The sequence below is a fragment of the Leuresthes tenuis genome, unplaced genomic scaffold (genome assembly GCF_036924035.1).
Source record: "Leuresthes tenuis unplaced genomic scaffold, fLeuTen1.0.hap1 SCAF_6, whole genome shotgun sequence".
In the NCBI taxonomy this organism is placed as follows: Eukaryota; Metazoa; Chordata; class Actinopteri; order Atheriniformes; family Atherinopsidae; genus Leuresthes; species Leuresthes tenuis.
Window position 1 is genome coordinate 14022441 of NW_027325360.1, and position 7473 is coordinate 14029913.

The following is a 7473-nucleotide window of genomic DNA, read 5'->3' on the forward strand; positions in this document are numbered from 1 at the left end:
AACTTGGTGGTGAATGACTCATGAGTACAAAGTTGAGTTAGAGGCCAAGTCACTGTCATTTTCTGGTCAAGTGTGATCTGCAGAGGTCCAAAATAGCTGGAAGCACTTTAAGGATTTGCAGAATTCAAAACCCCTTTCCTTTGCTAGTGTTTTGCTAGTGACAAAGAGGAATACACTGTACTACTTTTAGCAGTTCACTGAAATCAAGAATAAAAAAGATATCAAACAAAACTACTTACCCACTTTTGGTAATCAGTCAAACATGATACAAATGTAACTTGTTAGGCTTTCCCTGGACTTAAAAGACAAATCACTGAGTAAAAATTAAATTATAACCACTATTCACTTTTGACATTTAGTAGGTCAAATGTGACAGCAACCAGTTTCCATGATGACTGATAGTGAATGCTAAGGTTCAGCTGATTCTTATCTTACTAGTTGATTACTTAACAAATAGCTACGCTATATGTTAGCATTCATATTTGAGGCAAGCCTATTGGACACGCAAAAAAGCAGAAAAACACAGTATCAGCTGGAAAGCACTGTATAAATTCAGTCTTCATTTTGGATCAATTTCTGAATATTTGTGTGGTTACGTGGATGGTTCCCTAAAAGTAGTCCAAAATGTGAAAGTGCACCTCTCAGTAAGTGGAATGTGTCTGTTTGTGTGTATGAGTGGGATGGTGTGTACAGGCATATGCATGCAGTGCTGTTTCACATTGGTCACAGAATCTCTCTGCCTTTCTCAGCCAATCCGTAAACATCCTTTCTAAGCAATGAAGAAGAATCCTTTAAAGAAATGCCTGGAATGAAAGGGCCATGTAATTGAACATGAAAGATACAATACGATGCAGGGAGAGTGTATTTGTGTTTTAATTATTTGGTCAAATGCATAATCTTGAGCAACCTGTAAGTGATCATGTGTGAAAGAACTAAGAAGGGATATGTTAGGTAAGAACTGTTCTTCTAGGCAGAAGTGCACACACATTTTTTGTGACTGCTAATACCAGACATTAAGAAGCAGTGGAGGCTGTCTAGATTGGGATTTCCTTTTAAGGCTCCCCTGTATTGGGCTTTTTCTTTCCTTTTTTTGTGTCCTCTGCTCCCAGTGTAGTCCAACATAGATAGACGGAAACAGATTTGATTTACAACATCCCTAATTTCAAGCACTTTGTGAAAAAGCTGCATGGGATTTTATTTTATATTTTCCCTATTCTGATTTAAAGTGTATTCTCTCCTGTTTTGATTTATGAACAGATACAGATACATTTTCCCAGTGTAATTTTGACCCAGTCATCCTCCGTTTCTTCTCTTTCCCTTGTTTCCTTCCAAAATACCAGTGAAAACCTTGTTTTTGACAGTCAGTTGTGCATCTTGACTTAATTTTTTGGGTTCAGTGTGATGGATATGTTTGGTTTCGGAGGCATCATTTGATTGACATGTACGACATGTTGCAAGCTACATTATCTTACCGTAACTTTGTTATAGCAAACCGCTGAATCGTATTAGCTTTGTCAGATGATTATTTAGTTCCACTCCAGCGGTTATTAACCATGCCATGAAATAATGAAAACTTTCTTGTTTATGCTGTGCTGGGGGGCTGGAACCTTGCCCAGCCACTATGGGGTAAATAGACAGGGTACACCCTGGATGGGACGTCAGTCCATCACAGGGTCACAGATATGTCAATAAAGACTCCTCTTCAGTCAGCTAGCACAAGACCCATCCTAGCTGCAGGCTTTCCCTGGTGTCTCTATAGTCTCGGGGTTTATTCAGTGCATTTAAAGGAATTGAGACATTCTTCAAAATATTATGCTGAGATTGATTTTCGGGTCATATGGAGCAGTAAGGAGCCTCCTCATCTCCTCTCTCCTGCCACACCTGGCTTTGTAAAGTGCATCAGATAAAATAACTTAAATTACATCATCTAATCAAGATCCTGTGGTGTATGTATCCTAGATTTCCATCTTGTACCTGTCTGATTGTTAAGTCTATCACTATTGAGCTATGGCCACTACTTAGTCTAGTTTATCTTCTTGTCAACTTGTTGTTTGTTGAAACTATCCATGTTCTCCTGCACTTCCAATCTCCGTTGTAAACATAAAAGTATATGTTGTACCCCCAACAGATACATCTCTACTCCGAGCTGTGGAAATCCCCACATCTGGGCAATCTTCACCTTTGTCTGCTATCCTGTTGTGCTCATTAAAGAAATCCATTCATCCATTTTCAATACCTGCTTAATCTGTCAGTCAAGTTGTCAGCCTATCCAAGTGGTCATTGGGTGAGAGGACAGGTTGCCAGTCCATCACAGGGTCACACAGAGGCAAACAACCACACACACAAACACATTCAATGAGACACCAATTAACCTAACACGCATGTTTTTGGACAATGGGAGGAAGCCAGAGTACCTGGAGAAAACCGTTACAGAAAGGCCCCAGCTGGGAGTTGAACCTGGAACCCTCTTGCTGTGAGGCGACGGTGCTAACCACCACACCTGCAGCCCCACCATAAAAATCATAAAAAACAAAATTTTTATCAGTTTGATTTATCAGTCAATGTATCAGTCATACATTTTCCAGATGTGACAACACAAAGATCTTGGCACATCTATAGATTACCCATAGTTTAATCTTTCTCTCCTCTCCTTAATTTTACTCCCCTTTCTATCCTCCCACAGCTAAATTTTGGTTGCGAAATCCAAATGGATCTAAAGATCTTTAATGCCACATTACATTTACTCTGACAGTCTTCTTCCTTGCCTCTCCATTGCCTTTCATGTCATCATAATGAGGACCAGACATTTTTTTCACTGAAAAAGAACCAACATTCAGAAATGCAAATTAGTTTGATGGCTTTCATGGATGGCTATGGAAAAATGAGCTTCATAATGCATTACAGAAAGTGAAACACAGAGAAGACAGAAGTGAGAATTATAAATCACCATTCAACCTCCATTTGCTGAGCAATCAATAAGTCTGATTCATAGCAGTCATTATCTTTCTTCACCTTACAGTTGATCTCACCATTGTTTTCCAGTATATTACTGGGTGGAAGCATTTTCTAAAAATGTCAGTTCTTTTTATTATTTTTTCTGGGGTCAAACAATAGCTCAAACATACCACGTTGAAATGATTCGATGTGGCATGTTTTAACTACTGTTTCCAACCACCAAAACCTAAGATTATTTCAAATTATTTATCTGGAAAACATCACTCCTGCTGTAGTGTGGCTGGCGGTTTTAAAGCTATATTTCATAGTTTGCCAACTGACCAGCTTTTATGCATTAGGGTGAGCATGGACATAATTAATGAGTTCAAGATAACGCTTGATGTGCAATAAAATTCTTTTCATTTGACTCTTCAACTACAAAACTACACCTGTGAAATACTGAAAAATCTAAATATTTCATAGTTCACAAGGTTGGCAGGCCATCCATCTTTTCCATACGGACACACCATACGGAAAAAAAAATATTAACTCATATCTGCTTTTCTTAGCTTATATTCACAACTGCTGAATAAGTAAGGCATAGAGAATATCCTTGTTGTACAATTCATTTTCCTTAATAAGATGTGTCTTAATAAGATGAGTTAAATCTCTTCTGTTACGCTGGAGTTAATGTGTGACCAAACATAAATAGTTTTTCCCTGTGTACCTGATTTTGCATTGAATACACAAATTTCTATCAAGTTAAATGTAAATATTGTTAAAGTATGTAGAGTCAAGGTTAAAGAATGAAAAACCCTTTAGAATTGTGTTTTCTGATTAAAAAATATGATCGAAAATATCATCAGATTTCACACATATTCTAAGAGTAGACATAAAGAACCCAAATAAGGAAACGTTAAAGAGATTATATCATCATTTAAATAGTAATAGTAAGGGATCCTTCGCTTTTTGTATTGGGCATGACTCTGTTTTGAAGTAGTAACTGCACTACACAGCGCTGCACACTTTTAATCCATTCTGCTGTATGGAGTAGCTTTAATTCTGGGATATTGGTGGGTTTCCCCACATGAGCGGCTCTCTTCAGGCCCTTCCACACTATTTATACTGGATTAAGGTCAGGGGCCATATTCATAAAAGTTCCTAGTGCAAAGAGTTGCTCCTCATTATAAAATGAAAAAAAAAGAAAAAAAGACTCTCAGCATTGTGGGCAACCCCTCATAAAATTAAAACGTAGATCCTCATAAAGATAAAAGTTATTCATGAAGCATCTTAATCCTCAAAAGAACTCCTAAGAAGACAAACTGTTAGGAGTAGGTTGGCAGACTTTTAAGAGGCTGAGGAGTTTTTTCAGCACAAGAGAAAATGACTGAAAAGCGAGAAGAGATGTGCTCCAGCTAATGGATAAATGCAGCAGGTTAGATTGTGCCTGAATCATGTTTGTAAATCAATCAATCAATCCATCTATCTTTATTTATTTAATTTTCTTAAAGCTTACTGCTTTATAAAGCAAGTAAAAGATCATAGTCAAGGGATAATACAAAATACAAACATTGCAAAGCAATGACCACACTTAGAAAGGCAATTTGCAAATGTCAACAACATATTTCTAAGCAAAAAAAAGGTAAATGATAAGATGTTCAAGATATATAAAGGACAGAAAGTAAATATAAACAAGGAGTGAACGGTATTTCGAGTGAGGTGAGTATAAACTCTTTTGAAATTGAGAATTTTGGAGATTCACACCCACATCTATGACACAGCACAGAAACACAATATGTTAAGATATATCACAACTGGGAAATTGCAACTATGTAGTAGAGATGATTTGGTTCTGTCACAACTCCTGGCTTGTCCAAGTGATATTTAGCAAACTGCAGATGGCCAGCAATGTTCTATTTTTGTGAGCAGTGGATTACTCTTTGCAGTCATTCTACACACATCTTTGTTGTCCCTCTTTTATGTGAGTGGACTGATGAACATTAACATTAGCTAATGTGAAAAAGGTCTTTAGATGATCTAAATATTCTCTGGGTGACCATAAAGACTTGTTTCATTCTTCGCTCTTAGAGTGATCTTTGTTGAAGGATACTGAGGAGGATTAAGATAATTTTTAAGAATTAAGAAGTAACACTGATCTTAATGCTCCTTGTCTTAATGGTTGCATTTTCCCTCTCTGGGTTATGGCAGTAGATATAACGTACACAGACACTCACACTCTCACACATAAGCACACACAGGCAACCAGGCCATCAAACAGAGCAACACTGGAGTCTGGTACAATGAGAAAGACATCAAGTCATATAGGGCCACAACAGCAGAGCCAGGTCGGTAATTGCCTTGGTCTGGATCAGAACTTAAAGAATTTGTCAGCAGCTGTGTAGCTCCAGGTTTCAGTGAGCCCAGGATAAAATCCAGAGACTGATACCTAAGTTCTCCAGCCAGCTCCATCTCTCTCTGGCCAAACCACAAAGCAAAAAAAAAAATGGCCACACTTAAAAAATTATGATTCGCATGATTTTCTCTTTCTTTAAAATTAATTTATACTTTATGCTCTCTCAAAGGTGAGTGTAGCATTTTCATCTGAAAGAGTGTTACCATCTTTGTCCGAGTGACATTTTGTCCATTTTTATTTTGCCTTAAAGAATCTAGAGACTGCATAAGTGAATGCACCTGTAAATTCAAGTTTGAGGAATCTCACCTAAAGCAAAATCTCAACAGTAATACTCACTTATCAAATATCTAAAGTTTCACTTTTTCAACATGTCAGGATTCAATTTCCTTTCAAATCAAAAAGTCCTACTGGAATTTGAATCAACAACCCACTGGTAAAGATCCCTAACTGACTACATAAATTTTTGGCTATGATCACGGCACTACTTCCAACCTGAAAGCATACATGGAAATTCACACACGCATGAAGAGAGGTATGGATGCGTTTCTACCCCACTTTGTGACAACCCATTCCTTTGCTCTGTATTAGTTACAGCGAAGCAGCACATAAAAACACAGACTACATTGCTCCCGAGAATCCACATGTGCGCCCGTTCAAGCATACATGCACGAATAGCCACACATGGGCAAACACACACAAACACAAACACTCACACAAAAACATCAGTGTGTGGGTTTCCACTTTGGGCATCAAACCACGTTCTCCCAAGTTTTTGCAGTGGTTTTTCTTTCCTTCTCTTTGGTTTTTTTGAGTATTGCCAGGGCCCTGGTTCCAAACCCATATACTGATGTTTTTACAAGACTTGGACACACACATACGCACACAGCGCCCTGCACGCAGAGTGATCTAGCCCTGGTTGACCTACATGCTGGCCTATGCTGGATATCAGGGTGGAGTTGGCAGTGAACCTGGGCCACTTTTATGAATTCAACAGCTATTTTCAAGTAATAGAACATCCCTTTTCTGTGTGTAAATTATTACAGTAGCTCAGAACTTAAATGACTTGATTCAAAATAAGTGAAGAAGATATAAAGAGCTCATATCCTGCAAATAATATCGCTTATACCATACATTTTCTGTATAATCTATCAATATGCCAGTACAAGAGGCCAATGACAAGAAGCCTTATGAACTGTCTAACTAAATCTGAGACATAACATGTGGTGCGAGTGATTTTAGAGGAAAATTTTAGAAAACTTTTTTTTTTTTTTTGCACCACACACACAATTTCAGTCCTATTTCAGTGCAGGGAAACAGGCCACAATCACTAATCCACAAGAGGGGAAAACTTATGCACACCCACCATATGTGCACGCACCTGTGCACACACTCCTGCGAGCTTATACCAAAATCCACAGGCCTGGGGTTTCCTACCACAGAAATTCTGAAGTCTAATATGGAGCCACAAGACCACTTTAAACACATTCCCATCTTGAAGACTGCAGTGCCTCACTATGACAGTCAAACTGTGCACACATACAGTACAGCACGAGCCACAGCTTGTACTTTTATATACAGCACTAAGTTAGTATTTCAAGTACTAATGGCATGCATTAACAACCACTTGACCACACACAGATACATACAAGATGAGCATTTGCTGAAATAAAGTGAGTGTGTTCAGTTACAAAAAGCATATTACCTGTTTCTGATGCAGCCCCCCACGCACATATGCACACATATTTATGTGCACTACTCACACACATGGCATTATATATGTTAACACAACCACTTCCTGGTGCTGTATGTTATAGGCTGCTTTGGGTCTGGCTGGAGCCTCTGGGTGATTTGTCAGTGCAAGCCATGCAGGCCGGGAACCCCTCAAAGTTTGCTTTGCACTGTAGAGGGCCACGCTCTGGGACCCCTGAATTCCTGGCCATGGTATGCACTCTACTTCACCCTCTTGATGCTCACTCCTAAAATGTTGGCCACAAATGCACAAAGTCACTCAGATGTGTACAGAAAGGGAAGGGAGTAGGTGTATTTTTTTAAATGTGAACACATTTTCCCACTGTAAAAACTAAACATAGTCATTGTTCCATGTCTTCGCTAAGTCATTTTAACCG